At 36.5% G+C, this 16,444-nt stretch overlaps 1 long non-coding RNA gene and 1 pseudogene across 26 annotated transcripts; both read left to right on the top strand.

Moving 5' to 3' along the window:
- Positions 1–1,941: 1,941 nt before the first annotated feature.
- LOC112188165 lies at positions 1,942–10,541 on the top strand. Of its 26 annotated transcripts, none has more exons than XR_005806658.1 (13): positions 1,944–2,147; positions 3,369–3,447; positions 4,324–4,409; positions 4,499–4,562; positions 4,687–4,814; positions 5,699–5,851; positions 6,018–6,180; positions 7,015–7,172; positions 7,512–7,699; positions 7,804–7,828; positions 8,017–8,111; positions 8,279–9,367; positions 9,967–10,536. It is a non-coding gene; the product is annotated as an uncharacterized LOC112188165 (long non-coding RNA). The 26 variants fall into 26 exon arrangements; XR_005806653.1 differs by having other exon boundaries at positions 7,512–7,722; positions 8,286–9,367; XR_005806655.1 differs by having other exon boundaries at positions 8,286–9,367; positions 9,967–10,535.
- A 1,526-nt stretch (positions 10,542–12,067) lies between these two features.
- LOC112188405 lies at positions 12,068–14,701 on the top strand (annotated as a pseudogene).
- Positions 14,702–16,444: the final 1,743 nt, after the last annotated feature.

Here is a 16,444-nt window from a genome sequence, read left to right as displayed (position 1 = left end):
CGTATTGTCGAAGTTAATTGGCATCCTCCACTTCTTGGTTGGGTAAAGATTAACACTGACGGTGCTTGGCATAGCTCTTCTGGTCATGCGGGTTATGGTGGCATCTTTAGAGATTTTAGAGGTGGTATCATGGGTACCTTTTGCTCTAATCTTAATATTCCAAGCTCTGTGGCAGCGGAGGTTATGGCAGTTATCAAGGCTATTGAGTTAGCTTGGGTCCGGGACTGGAAGTATATATGGTTAGAAGTGGACTCGGCTCTTATCCTTTCATTCCTTCATTCTCCTCACTTGGTACCTTGGCAGCTACAAATTGAGTGGCATAATTGTTTGCATCGTATCTCTCAGATGCATTTCCGTTCTTCACACATCTATCGGGAGGGCAACCAAGCTGTAGATGCTCTTGGTAACATAGGTTTCTCTTCTACTGGTTTAACATGGTGGGACACACCCCCAAATCTTATTCGTTCTCATTGTTGGAAGGACTCCTTGGGGCTGCCTAATTTTCGTGTTCGTTAGTTACGCTTTCTTCTTGTATTTATCATTTGTTTTCTTTGGAGGAATTTTGGTTTTATGTCCCCTTCTCCCTTTTGTACTTCTCTTTTCTTTTTTTCGAAATAAAATTCAATAGGGGGCGAGCCGTTTAGGCTATTCCTCTGTTTTTTTTTTTAAATAAAAATAAAAGTTTTGCACTAAATTTGCGCCAATGTTATCAATATTTTGACCCAGAAATAACAAAGGGTTCATATTAAAAATATAAACTCTCTGCATGTAATTCTAGTCACAGCTATTAATGTTATTAGAGCAGGCTAAAAATTGTACGTACATAGCTTGTTTAATTGTTTTTAGCTACATTAAATTTTAAGGGTCACTGTAAAAGATGATGGCTCAAGATTTCATATATAAAAAAGTACAAAACCGCCAAAGACTTTTACTACTAAACAGGTAGCTAATATTTATTGATTGATTTATTTACTTAACAACCTGTCATTTGGCCAAGAATGACTAGCAGGAACGAAATGGACTTTGCAGCTGCTGCTAGCAGTTAAAATTTGAGGAAAGGAATGAGAAATGCAAAGAATATATATAGGGCTGTCAATGGGTCATGTCGGGTTGGGTTCGTGTCGGGTTAAGGTATTTGTCGTGTCGCGAAATATAAACTCAAATCCAACCCATTTAATAATCGTGTCAAAAATTTAAACCCAAACCCAACCCATTTATTAAACGGGTTACCCATTTCCAACCTGCTTAACCCATTTAATAAATAGGTCGTGTCTTGTTAGACAAAATGACTCATTTAAGCGTTAACAATGAGACCCATTTAACTAAAAAAAATGCATAAATTGATTAAATTCACTAAAAACTCTACAAGACGAAGAATATAAATAATTATATATAATTCATAAATAATTAAATCCAATAATTAAAAAGCAAAATATTTCAAATTGTCTAATCCTATAATAAAATACTCTGAACGTCCAAAATTTCAAAAAGAAACATAGCACAATTGGGTTATACGGGTTCACTTCGTGTTGGCGGGTTGATCCGTAGCCGACCCATTTATTAAATGGGTCATGGCGGGTTGACCCACCGTCGACCTGTTTTTTAATCGTGCGGGTTCAACCTGCTTTATTGCGTGCGGGTTTCGAGTCGTGTTATCGGATCATGTCAGAATTGACAGTCTTAAATATATATCGATCAATTTTATGGAAAATTGCGTTTTTCCGGCCACTACTAATTGGTTGCGAGTGAATTGGACGTACGTAAATCAATGGCAGTATTAATTTATATTTATACTATATACTAAAGGGAAGTTTTCCTTATGAACAGTGGATTGTCGATTTTGCCCTTTTATGTTTTCCGAAATGACCAAGCCCACCTGTTGATCTGCTGTGCCGCCACCGAATACTGGGCTTCTCGCGTCTTCGTTTATTTGATGCGCAGAAACAGATAAAGAGGCTTAGAGATTGATAGAGACAGAGAGGTTATTTGCTTCGCAGAGAGAGAGAGAGATAGAGATAGAGAGAGGTGTTGGTTTCCGGTTGTTTGCTTGATCTGTGCAGAAAGGGTAGATAATTCTGGGGCTTTTCGGAATTGAAGGAGGACGAACACAGTATTAAGTTTGGGTTACCTCTGGAGAAGCTACATAGGTTAGTCAGTACTTCGTTTCTGAGTTTAAGTTTGGCTTCAATGATTGTTGAGCTCTTTTGGGTAATATTTGATTTGTATGAGATGCTTATGGTTCAGAGGGGCTCGATTTTATAGCGTTATCTAACTTTTGAGAATTTGTATTTGACTTCATTCTTGGTATTAACCAGTTTACACTAAAGAATTTCACAAAGCGTGAATCATGAATAACAATGAGAGCAAAGAACTGGTGCTCCCCAATTTCATTCATAACCAGTCGTGTGTGCATTGATGGCTTTCAACACCATTAGTTTTATGCTATTAAAATATTGATGATCATGCTTATCTTCAATTGACTATATTAATCTCAGCCCCCAGCCAGGTAGATTCAGATTTATCTATGCTATATTTGGTTTAATCATCTCTCATTTTTGGAAATCAAATAGAGCTAAAGCCCTGTTACACTCATGGATGGACCAGAATAGTGGCATTAGAAAGTCAAGCAGCTTTGAGTTATTCAATCTATGTTTTTGTGATTATACGTAGCAATAAGAATAACCAAAACTGCTTGCAGCATTTGGTGGTACAAAATCAGAAAGTATTGGGGATATTACTTTTTGATTTATTGAACTTTTGTCATGATTGAGTTGCATCTTATGCTGCACTTTCTGTTATGATGTTGTTTATAACCTCTGCCTCTGGATTTCATAAAAGCTGAAAAATGATCTGGTTTTCATCTTTTGGTATAACGTCGGAGCATTGATTTAGTTGTTTAGTTTCGAAGCCTTGGCTGAAACATAACCAAATTGGTATAACAATGAAGAATTGTGTACCATTACTCCTCTTCAGCTTTATGTTTTGTGCTGCTCTTCTTTCTTTCTAGGCTTTGAAGTGACTTAGCTTCTCAGGTATGTACCTTTTCATAGGTTTCTCTCTCTTTATGTGAATGTGGTTTTTTCTTCTTGCTGCCGATATACTTCAATCAAACCTTTTGGTTGCTGGTTTCATCTGAACCTTGATTTCAGTTATTTTTTTTTTATGTTTTTTTTAATACTCAATTGGTGGATTGATATTTTTTTAATCAATATGAACATGCTGATATATTTTCCAGCTCTTGGTTAGATGTATAGATAGGCTATGAAGTTCTGGTGTCTTGGATGGTCTTTGATATTATCATTTCATAATATGCAATTATGCATGTCGAATGTACAATCTCTAATGTGCTGCTACTTTTTTTCCTTCAGGTTGCTGCTGGGTTCTGAAGATCTTTGTTGGCAAAACGAATATCAATAGATATGGAAACTTACTCGAATGCGGTGTTAGGTGGAATTTTCTATCTTATTTATTTTTGCATACAATTATTTAGCTCTTCACCAAATAGTTATAAAGTTAATATTCAAATTTGAATTAAATTATTATAAATATTGATGTATAAAGTATCGTAAAAGCGCTGTGAAAAGGAGTTTTACTGTTGAAATGCTTATGGTATACTAAAAGAAAGAAGATCAGCTTTGTTTCTTATTCTCTGCCACTTGATTTCAGTTATCTTAGCTATTAGATTTTGCATGGACAACTATACGTTGCATTATCTAGAGTTACATCAAGGGAAGGAATAAAAACTTTAATAAACAATAATAGTGAAATACCAAACAAATATACAAAAAATATAGTCTATAAGGATGTACTCCAGAATCTATGATATGAAGTTCTCAATGCTACAGAAAAATTTTATATTGTCGACATATGAATCATTCTCATATACCGTAAACATTTTATTACCTAATATATAACAAATACATTTCATTATATTTGCATATGAAGGACAAAACAAAGACTTCACTCTCAATGTCTCTCTCTGTATAAATAACAGCAAACAGCTGTAAGAATTGGTAATGAACATTTCTCCTCTAACTGTAAATGCTCCCATATTTATAACATATTTTGGTTCAAGAATTTGTGAATATTTATGTATCCTTATAGGTGAGATGTTAATTTCCTTTTACATTTAAGTTGTTGATCCAAATATAACATACAGGTGATTTAGTTTCCATTTCAATAGTATATATGCCATTGTATCTATGTTTGGACAGGAGTAGGGTTTAGAAGAATTTTGATTTTGTCACCATTTAATATACCTCTTTGTTAAGTGCAAAGGCTCACTATAAAAATATTGATATTTGCAGATTTGCTGCTTTGCAGGGACCCTTGGCGTTCTATGAGGACTTCATCCCGAATTTTGGACGGCTAGGATCTTGAAATGTGATTAGGTTTCTAGCTTTGAGCAGGTGTCTTTCAACCTTTTGTGTTTTCTGGTCTTCTCTGCCCTGATTTTCTAATTTCACATCGCAGCTTAGAAATTATGAATTCAATGCAGGGATTGAAGCAGAATTTCCATGGCAAGAGGAAGCAAAATTCAATCACAACTCTGAATTTTCAAAGTACACCACCTTATTTCTATTAGGGGTTTACCAACTTTGCCCCTGACACCTGTACGTCTCCTATGAGCTATTAAAGAGTTGGATAGACAAAGTGACACTGTGTTTGTTTCGTTCACACCGACAGGGAGCGAATGAGAAACAGACAATCTATTCTGGATCTGCTTGACAAAGGAACTGGAAGAGAAAGTTCAGAGTTTGCTGGTTTCATCTTCAATAGTTGTCGATCGCAACCATACCAAGTTTTTGGTGCAGGTTTAGGCTTTTCTTCATTTTCATCCTATTTTTTTCTTGGCTGGGTGTATCCTTGATCCTTTCTTTCTTTAAATGGCAGAATTTTATTTGGGTTTTGTTGTGATAATGATATTCATTAAAAACATTTGATCCATTCGGTCATATCTCATCAAAAAATATCCTTAATCATCGCTGAAATTTCATAGGATTAACTAAGATTTCGTAATGTTATATTAGTAATTTTGTTGATTGAACTAATTAGATGATTAACTTATTTCAATAGTGGGACTTTTGATCGGTGATGCTATGTATGAGCGTTTATGTGATCATTTTGATATATGAGAACTATAGGTGATTTCACTTGCAGATAGCTCAATTTTATTGTGCAGATAGTAATAGAAACTGAAAATAGAAGAAACAACATAGAAACAGAAGAAACTTGATCACCTCTATAGTTATAGGGATCCTTCAAAGTCAAAGCCAATTATTTGAGTGTTTGGTACATTCTCAAAAAGTAATAACAGAACAAACTAATGACATTCTTGAAAAGTATCAAGTATGTAGCAAGTTAACCTCCATTATTGCTCAAACTTGATACTCAGACTGTTCCAGACTATCAACTCAGCCATAATCAAGAGATAGAACCGTCGAGTGTGTTTCTTTGTTTTAAGCAAAATGATTCTGTCATAACCATATGTACATGCCACTGGCCAATATTAGTGTTAGAATAACCTGTGACTCTGAATTTTAAATCCACAAATCATTTAGGCCAATATTGGGCCATTGGCCTCAGAGAGTGTACAATCAATAATATTTTTGTCCATGAGTTGTAGATTGATTTATTTTGATTTATTTGTACCGCACGTTCCACTCTTCCTATATCTAAATCTCTTGCTTATATGTAGTGCTGCAGGCACATACCAATTTCTTTCCAAAAAAAAAAAAGAAGAAATAGACATTGCAGCCTTCAATGGGGATCCCATCATTACAACTCATGCAAGCAAGTTAATGCTGTTGAAATCAAATTCACACCATCCAGAATATTACATACTAGCAAGGTATGATCTCGGTCAATTAGTGTAGATGCTCAATTTAATGTTCATCGTTGCTTCTGTGTGAATGAGATCATCATTGAAATTGGTTTTTGGTTCAAACTTTTTGTTTTGTTTTGGCTCTGTTACTTTGTTGCTACTTGCTAAATGACTTATCTCATTAACTTTTCAGTGATTGTGTATTCATCAATTGTTCAGTAACAGAAGTTGCAGTGTGTCTCTTTCCTCATCAAAAGTGAAGTTGAAGGCATATGCTGATCGAGCTTCATGAGGAAGAAGCAGTTGAACTGACGTTCCATAATTAAAAGCAACTTCTTCAAATGCAAGCAACTAATGTAAGGCTGATAACTAAGTTCACTTCTCTTGCAAATTCTTATTTAGGGTTTAGCCCAAATTTTTCATCTTCTACTGGAAGTATGCTTTTTCCCTTAAAATTCAAAGAATACAACAAGAAGAAATAAAAAATAAAATAAGAAACTGGTGAAAAACAGAAGGACGATTCAAAGTCCCTTAGTTGCCTCAAAGAAATTGGTGAATGATATTGAGGCTGGAATTTCTTTTCCTTTTTATGATTTGGGTTGTGAATTGGGAGCACATTCTTTGGTTTTGTAAATAATTGTCTCCCAATTTAGGAAGAGAAAGCATTAGCGAGTAGAAAGGTGGGATGATTCAAAGCCACTTGATTTAGATGGCTGGATATATAAGGTAGTTTCTTTACCCAAAGGAAAATCCTAATCGAAGGCAGATAGATAAAATAAGCAAGCAAAAATCTTGAAAAGTTGGTTCTTACATTTTTTTTTTTTATTGGCTTGAATTCTTTCATTCCCTATTCTCCTCCCCTGTTTGAATTTGATTTGAACAAAAGTACAGTGTATCTTTCTGCTTACCTCTGATAGTTCAAACGATATGCTGCATATAACTCTCAATAACCTGCAAAATTTCCGTACCAGCATAATTTCTGTACCATTTGTTACCAATCCATTAGTTATCTCTACTATTATGTATCTAACCTCATAGATTTCAACAGCTTTGCATATCTTCTGGTTGTGTCCATGATGTACTATCCTACAGTACTGAATCTACTATTCATCTGTACTATTTTGATATAATATCTCATTCATGTTATTGATCAGAATGGCAGAGCAAATGATGCTAATTGCTTTGTGCAGGCAACAGTGACGATAATTGACAACTATGTATGGACCCCCAGCGGATATATCACTCTTTTAGGTGGAAATAGGATTCCTCTGACACTATCAGAGGCAAGAAATCTGCAAGGATAAATATACCTCCTCCTCTGTGCTCCATAGCTCGGCTTCTTCTGTTGGTAGATATTGATGTATTCTTTTTAATTATAAGTCATCCTCACTTGTAGAGAGAGAACAGTAGTAGTTTTATTTTTCTACTATAAACACCACTTTTGTGTAATGTAAAATCAAAACAGTTTCAATTAACAGTTTTTATCTTACAATTGTTACTATTACGAACAAATTAGAGAGAAGAAAAAACAAACCCGCAGCATCGCGCGGGAATGTTGTCTAGTTACCTATACTAAAGCGCTATCTCTCCGTGAACAGTAAATGTCAAATTGATTTACTCATTTACCCATGTTTGTTTCTTATTTACGGTGCTACCATTGCTTCCCTGCCTCCCGAGTAAATTACAGCCTCCCCTGCCACCTGTTGATCTGCTGAGCAACCATGGCGTGTCGAAAGCTGCGCAGACAGAAAAAGGAGAGACAGAGAGGGTTTTCTTCTCTTCTACCGGCCAACACTGCATCAGTTTGCCTGACGTGCACAGAAAGAAGAAGAGGGGGACGAGAAGAAGAAGATGAACTGGCTAATTAGTATTGATGTGAAGCACCTAGCTTTTTTCAGGTTTTCAATTCGTGTTTTTTTATGCTTGATTAGTTTTTGTGGTTTTGTGTGTTAATTCGTTTTTCCTTTTCACGTCTTCAGATCAACGCTTGCTAATCAAATTAAGGTAATTTTTTTTTTCAAACTCTGTTTGAATTGAATTATGGGTCATTGTGATGAACTTTGTTCTGTATATGATATCAGGGTCGCAATTTTTTTGTTTTTTTTTTGTTTTGAGAGTGTTCTGGTTTTTGGTAAGATTAGACCCAAATATATGTAGAGATGTTGCACTAAGTAGTTTACAGTCTATCGCAGCTTGCAGGAGTGCTATCAATTCTTCTTTGTTTAAGCATTGGCTGAAGAACACCAAGAGTGAAAATGGGTTCCATGTCTTTTTAACACGAGTTCAGGTAATTCATTCCATTCATGTGGGTTAATTGATTATGATTTCCTCATCAGTTGACAAAGTTGTACTGTTGTAGAATCTGAAATATGGTTTTAGTAACAGGCTTATATCATATCCCTTTAATTGTTTCTAATTCTTTGATTGATATTTTGGGTGGATATGTGCGGGAAGCATATAGGTTTTCTGAAATTCCAAGCAGATCAATAAACAAATAGGGGAAAAGGTGAATCCATCAATGTCAATCAGCTGCGTGCTTCTGTTGAAATTGTACTTTACTTCATCTATTATTTTGATTTTTTGTTTTTCCATATGAAATTAAACTTCAAGGTCGATGTGAATGTTGAGGACTGTATCTCAGATGAGCTAATAAAATATATCTGTGATAGGTATGTAATTTGCTGCTCTTATTAAATGTTTTGGTTTCTTAGCATTAAGCTGCAACTCGGATATGGTATGTTCATAGTTGGTCTAGGTTTAATTAAGAAGTTTACTAGGATGTGCTTCTCATAGATGTTCTTCCCTATGTTTGTGTGTGCAATATTTCATTGCAGATTCATTTGTGCCTTTAGGTTAGTGGATCACTAAAAGTGGATTTCATATGTTATGATTAAACCTATGATGCACGGAAACGCCAAAATGGCCGCGTTTCTCGTATCGAAACGGGAAACGGGTCGGAAACGCTCGGAAACGCGTATCCTGATTTGGAAACGGTTTGGATACGTCCGTATCCAATCCGGAAACGTAAGAATGTAAATAAATCGGAAACGGTTTGTAGAGTCGAGTCGTTTGAATCGGCGATCTGGGAAGGGGTTCGGGAGCAGACTTCGGTGACGCTGTGAAGATCAGCAGCGGTGAAAGCTTGACGAACGATGGTGGCATCGCTGGTGGCCGGGTCGGAGGTCCAGAGGAGGAGGGGCTTTCTTAGTTTTTCCCCTCAACCTGAAGCAAAGGCTTGGTGAGGTCCGTGGAGCATGTTAGCCGAACACCTTGAAGGCTTTGAGGAGGTCGATGGCGTTGGAGAGGTCAGATTGCCAGAGTTGCCCATTGTTTTTGCAGATAAGAATGAAACTCAGATAACAGATCTGAGTCGGTGGAGACTGCAGAGAAGGAAAACAATTCAAAAATGTTTGAGGATCGGGGCACGTGGAATGAATGGAAATTAAAGAAAAGGGATGAATGGTAATTAAAGAAAAGGATAATGGTCTAGGGGCATGGTCTATCTGTCAAGATTGTCTGAGCACGTGGGAAGGTGGAATAAAGGTAAGAACGTGGGCACATGGTCTATATATTCTTTATGTCTCATATTTTTTTTTCTTCTGATTATATATATATATATATATATATATATATTTATATATATATATATTTATATTTATATATAAATAATTGGCGTTTTCTTCACGTATCCGTTTCCTATTACATTTAAGATTTGCCGTTTCCACGTTTCCGATCGTATCGTATCCGGAAACTCGTACCCGTTTCGGTGCTTCTTAGGATTAAACTGGTGGAATGGCATATATTTGGTATGATTCATTAGATGCCTTATCAACTTGCGAAAATGAAGAGTTAAAGGGGTGATCAATTCTGTGGAGGTGTAAATGTCATGATTTAGAAAAGAAAAAGAAAAAAAGAAAAAAAAAAACACCAGGAAATATTAGGACTACTAACCCCATTCTGTAATACGGCTACTAACCTCTGAAGTAAATCTCTGAATGCTATCATATTAAAGTAGTATAGTATAAGTGAAGTGAATCTAACATGTAATTAATCACTGAAATAATGTATATTTGTTGATGTATTGCTCTGCTATACATGATCTCCCTGAGAGAAAATATAATGGTTCCTGAAATTTGTTTCAGGTATGACGAAAGGAATGAAATTTCAATTCCATGTTTAATAGATAAGATCACAAAGGGAAGGCATGTTTGGACTTTGGAGTACATTTCTTAACTAGCCAATGTTTTTTAAATTTGAGACTGAGTTAAGGAGATTAAAGGTGCAGTCAAATCAGTGGAGGAAGACCGCTGAGGCAGCTACTGTTATTTTTTCAACAGGAAACAACGGGAAGTTTGTGGACAGAACAGGTTCCCATGACAACCACTACAATCCCTTGAGTTCACCTTATTCAGAAGACTTGGACGATGACTCGCAAGAGACATGTTGAAGAAGATTGGTGTGTTATAGAAGAAGGGCCAAAAGTAGATGGAATTATGCTACAGGTTTCTTATCATTATCTGTTATTGTTACGATGGGTTCTCTATGTTCTTTTATTCCAGTACAATATGTTCTCTTCTTTTTATTATATCGTCTCATAACTTTGAACATCAAACTTGGTTTAATTGCCTTTTGTTTTACCAAATTCAGAAATACCCGCAGCATCGCGCGGGGCTCCGTACCTAGTTATACCTATTTCACCATGGATTTTACGATTATAATGTCAGTTTCTAGTTTCCTCCATTTTAAGTTGTATAATATTATTATTTGCATGTAGCAACTGAGATTTACAAATTTCTAAATCTTCTATAATCAGTGTTAAATGGTATTGCGTGGTTACAGTAATTTTATTGTGGTATGGTAAATCGTGTTTTTACATGTTCCACAACTAAATTGGCAGGGAGTAAATTGGACATAAATGAATGGCAGTATTGACGATTAAGCCATTTACCTACTTCGATCACCATGGATTTCACGATTTATATGTCTATTTCCACCATTAGATATAACTAATAGTACTTATTCTGGTTAGGTAGGGATGTAACTCTCACACCTAACGGATAGTATTATTGTATTAGCACAATCTTTTTTAATTTTCTGAACTTTCATCGCAAATAATTGTCTTTCCTTAATCATTTTGTTTTTTAAAAGAGTTTTTCTATTGGAACCTCCAAATTTACTCACTTGACCTCCTTGCTTTTTACACTTCCTATCAAATTTTCAAATACTAAATTTACTCACTAAACCTCACTCAAGTTCCTGAAATAACCTCACTCATATAATTTGCAAACAAACTATTAATTACATATTCATTCCTTAATCAGATTACATAAATCTCTTATCCAATAAAAAAGAAACTCAAACACAAGGTATTGGGCTTTAAAAATTAATTTATAATAAAAAAGAATTGTTTTTTTTTAAAACTTTTTTTTCTCTTGTAGATGTGCAAAAAAAAAAATGAAGAGTAGTTTTTCTTAATGTTTAATTATTTTCTCTATTTTCTGTACGTCATGATTAATTATTTAATAGTTTTTAGGTTTTTTTTTACTGCTAGCTCTTTTTTTTTTTTTTTGCAAATATAATGGATAGATTGGGATTTAGGTCATAATATGATTTCTTTTGTTATCCCGAACCAATATGCGTTCAACATATATGATGATAGGAATTTTTATGTCACATGATTTTGATTATAGTTTTAATTCTTATTAAATATATATAAAAGCTTTAATGAGTATGTAGTGAAATTGAAAAATGAAAATAGATAAGGAAAATAATAAGAATGCGATATAATATTATTGAATTGAAAAGTCTAGAGAAATTAAATATAATTTTTTTGGGTATATTTATTGTCCTTAATAGTCATTTTATAAGAGGTTATATATGTCATTTAATAATTCATAATAGAGTGAGGTTAATTGAGTAGATTTGAAACCTAAATGAAATTATCATAGTAATAACACAAGAATCAAAAACCTAAACAATATTAGGGCAACAAGAAAGGAAAACTCCCTAACTTGTTCAAAAAAAAAAAACCCCCGGGGCCTCTCTGCACATAGGTGGCTTCCCCGGATTCTATAGTGACATTTCTTTTTTAATTCTGGCCACCATTTGATATTTTGATAAATTTGATATAACATTTCTGGGGTTCATAAACAATTATAATATCTTTCCTTGATAGACTTCGCCAACCTACTAGCATGCGTGAGTGACCCCAGACACCCCTGTGCGCGCACTTGTGTGTCTATATATTAGCCTCCTTGAGCCTAGCTATTCCTTACGACTCAGACATTAGAAGCCATGGATTCTCTTATGCAAGCCCCCTTCATCCTATTCCTCATCATTATCCCTCTGACAATTTTACTGGGTTTAGTACTCTCCGCGTTATTGCCTCAGCAAAAGTTATCATACCCACCGGGGCCTAAAGGCTTGCCCATAATCGGCAATATGCGAATCATGGACCAGCTAACCCACAGAGGCCTCGCCAAACTCGCCAACCTATACAGCGGCATCCTCCATCTCCGCATGGGTTTCTTACACATGGTAGTCGTCTCGAGCGCTGACGTGGCCCGCCAAGTCCTCCAAGTCCAAGACATCACTTTCTCCAACCGCCCAGCCACAGTAGCCATTCGCTACCTCACCTACGACCGAGCGGACTTGGCCTTCGCTCATTACGGGCCGTTTTGGCGCCAGATGAGAAAGCTGTCTATCGTGAAGCTCTTCAGCCGGAAACGTGCCGAGTCGTGGGAGTCCGTCAGGGACGAAGTTGACTCGGCTGTGCGAGTCGTGTCTGCAAGAGCCGGCACCGCTGTGAACATCGGAGAGGTGGTGTTTTCGATGACCAAAAGTATAATATACAGGGCCGCGTTTGGGTCGAGCTCGAAGGAAGGGCAGGATGAGTTCATTGCAATAATGCGAGAGGTTTCAGAGCTGTTTGGAGCTTTTAATATAGCCGATTTCTTTCCTTGGCTTGGGTGGCTTGACCCACAAGGTATTAAACCCAGACTCGTTAAGTCTCGCAAGTCACTGGACAAGTTCATTGATAACATCATAGACGACCACATCCAAAATAGTAAAGGTGAAGGTGATGAAACTGATATTGTTGATGATTTACTAGCCTTCAACAGAGACCAAGCAACAGGGAAGGAATCCGCCATCTTACTTACTAGAGATAACATCAAAGCCATTATTCTGGTATTGAGTTAACTACTTATTAAGTGCAATTTAACTATATGCATGGCGCATTATTTTTCATTACATACCCAACTATGAACTTTTTCTGTTGTACATAGTTTAGAAGTTTAGCAATTTCATAAATTCATATCTTGCATCACGTACGTACTGTTAACTTAGATTCTTGATCATAACATAGTGTGATGTTAATTAATGAGACATATATGAAACCACCCGATGAAAATAACGTCAGTTATGTCAAAATAACAAAATTTTATAGTAAATTTACAACTAAACATGGTTTAAGGGGAGCAAAATTCACATTAATTCCTAGCTGTTTTTTTTTGTTTTTTATTTTTTTATATATTCACCAAATTTTGCCACTGATGTTGGTGGCATTGAGAAAACACACTGATACAATAACAGTGGGAGAGAATCATTGGTATGTCACTGTTGTTTTAATAGTGTGGATTGTCCCAATAGCATCTGTAATAGAGGAGACTAATATCTCATCAGTAGCTGCATAGTGGCTAATGGCATAGCCACCATTATCAGTGTGCTTTGTCCCAATAGGGACTAATTCAAATCAGTGTGCTTTGGGGAATTTCTAGTAGTGTTTGCTTACTGCAGGATGTTATGTTTGGCGGGACAGAGATCGACAGTAGCGTCCACCATAGAATGGGCTATAACGGAACTAATGAGAAACCCAGAAGAGTTGAAGAAGGTCCAACAGGAACTTGTAGACGTGGTGGGCTTTGACCGTCGACTGCAAGAAAGCGACGTTGAGAACCTCACTTACCTAAAATGTGCGCTAAAAGAAACACTTCGACTTCACCCGCCGGTCCCTCTACTCCTCCACGAGACGGCTGAAGACACGGAGGTTTCCGGCTACCACATTCCGAAGAAGTCACACGTGATGATCAACGTGTGGGCTATTGGAAGGGATAAAGATTTCTGGGATGAGCCTGAGACGTTCATGCCCTCAAGGTTTCTCAAAGAAGGTATGCCTGACTTCAAGGGAAGTGGAAACTTTGATTATATTCCGTTCGGGTCGGGTCGGAGGTCGTGCCCGGGTATGCAACTTGGGCGGCACATGCTGGAGTTGTCGGTGGGACATTTGCTTCACTGCTTTACATGGGAGTTGGATAATGCTGGATCTGGAATTGACATGACTGATGTGTTTGGACTCACCACACCAAGAGCAAGTCGTCTTGTTGCTGTGCCAAATAAAAGGGTGACAATGTCGCTTTAAGCGTTCAAGGCCACCTTTTTCTTATATCACAGTTCAACCAGAATGTGGAATGCCAACTTAATAGTCCAAATATAATAAAAGATTGCGACAAGCTAGGTTAGGCAGGGTGTTGTGCTCTAATGGTGAGTAGAAGTACCTTAGCTCTCGATGGGCATCTCTTGGGTGAGATTAAAGCTTTTTATAGGGTGGTTCTCACAACCGACTTGCTCTTTTGCATCTAGAAATTGCAATAAGGTTGCGCGTGAGCTAGTATGCCTTGGGTTAAGCATTAATATCGAGCCCTATCTGCACTTGGCCGGCAACTTAATTTCTCTAGTTGGTTAATGGTGTATGTACAGGTTGATATAGTCGCCTAGGCTGCTGTAATGGATGTGTCTGTACGTTTTCATCCTTCTGTATTGTTTGATCCCATTCAATAAATCCAAAAATGTACAGAAATGCTGGGATAGAGTATATACACATATATATCATTAGGGCTGTCAATTCCGACACGACCCGATAACACGACTCGAAACCCGCACGAAATAAAACGGGTCGAACCCGCACGATTAAAAAGCGGGTTAGCTGTGGGTCAACCCGCCATGACCCATTTAATAAATGGGTCGGCCACGGGTCAACCCGCCAACACGAAATGAACCCGTATAACCCGATTGTGCTATGTTTCTTCTTGAAATTTTGGACGTTCGAAGTATTTCTTCATAAGATTAGACAATTTGAAATATTTCGCTTTTTAATTATTGGATTTAATTGTTTATGAATTATTTATAATCTTCGTCTTGTAGAGTTTTTAGTGAATTTAATCAATTTATGCATTTTTTAGTTAAATGGGTTCCATTGTTAACACTTAAATGGGTCATTTTGTCTAACAAGATACTACCTATTTATTAAATGGGTTAAGCGGGTTGAAAACGGGTAACCCGTTTAATAAATAGGTTGGGTTTGGGTTTAAATTTTTGACACGATTATTAAATGGGTTGGGTTTGGGTTTATATTTTGTAACACGACAAATACCTTAACCCGACACGAACCCAACCCGACACGACCCATTGACAGCCCTATATATCATACACTCGAACAGTAGCTTGATCAATTACAAACCCCAAACAAATTCCTTTGTTTCACAGAGGATCAATGTATAAGCTATAGTACTACTATTACTAGTTCTTGATAAGCAATTGCAGGACACCAAGAATCAAACTAAACAATTACATCAATACCGTCCAATGACAAAACACTTGTACAAATTAAGAACCAGAACAACAATTCCAAGCTTTTATTCTGAACAAAAAAGAAGTCTTATAACAATTGTGGTTTGAAGTCTACAACAGATGAGTTTACGAGCATTTAGGATAATGCTTTTCGTTTTAAACAAATGAAGCTAGACTACATCAAAAGCGACAACACCAAGCATAATCAGCAACAACAGACTCTCCTCAAGATCAAAGTGAACTACGTTCAATTTGAGGACAGTATGGTAGACTTGCTCACTAAGTCATTGGCTAAATTTCACTTTCGAGAAACATGTTGGTAGCATCGTTTGGGAAGTTATCTGAACTCCAATGACCGTAGTCATCAGGGAGAGATGCAGACATCAGGGGGAGGTGTCTACATGTATGGTCTTGAAACGTAAATGGTGTGTTGTGCTCTTTTTCCCCTTCGACCGAGGTTATGTTTGTCCCACTGGGTTTTATTACTCTGCAAGGTTTTTAGCGAGGCAATGAGAGAAGCACCGCGTTTGGGCGACACAAGGGGGAGTGTTCAAGTAAATCCTTATTTGTGTGTCCGGCTCAAACTCTAGGTTACTTGACCTAGTGGTAATAGAGTTTAATTAGAAAGATCTAAATATTCCTATTCAATATATGATGCCTTTCCTTGTATGATTCGGATTCTATGCATTGTAATCCTCTATATAAAGAGGCCCCTATTATCAATGAGAATACACTGCGATTTTCTCTCAATTTCAGTTTTCCTTAAACATTGATGGAATTCATCTTTGAACTCTATCATTTGTTCCAAAGCTTGTTTCTTAGATTCATATTTTTTTAAAAAAATCTTCCATATTTAATTTGATTGGACATTATTGGAAAATCATTAATAAATTATTCTCTCAAACCATTTCCTAATCTCAAGTCTTGAATTCTTTCAAACACCACAAATGAAAATGCTAAATTTCCATCCCGTGGCCAGCAGATTTGAGGGAC

This window comes from Rosa chinensis, chromosome 2 (genome assembly GCF_002994745.2).
Source record: "Rosa chinensis cultivar Old Blush chromosome 2, RchiOBHm-V2, whole genome shotgun sequence".
Lineage (NCBI taxonomy): Eukaryota > Viridiplantae > Streptophyta > Magnoliopsida > Rosales > Rosaceae > Rosa > Rosa chinensis.
This window is presented reverse-complemented; position numbering and strand designations above follow the sequence as displayed.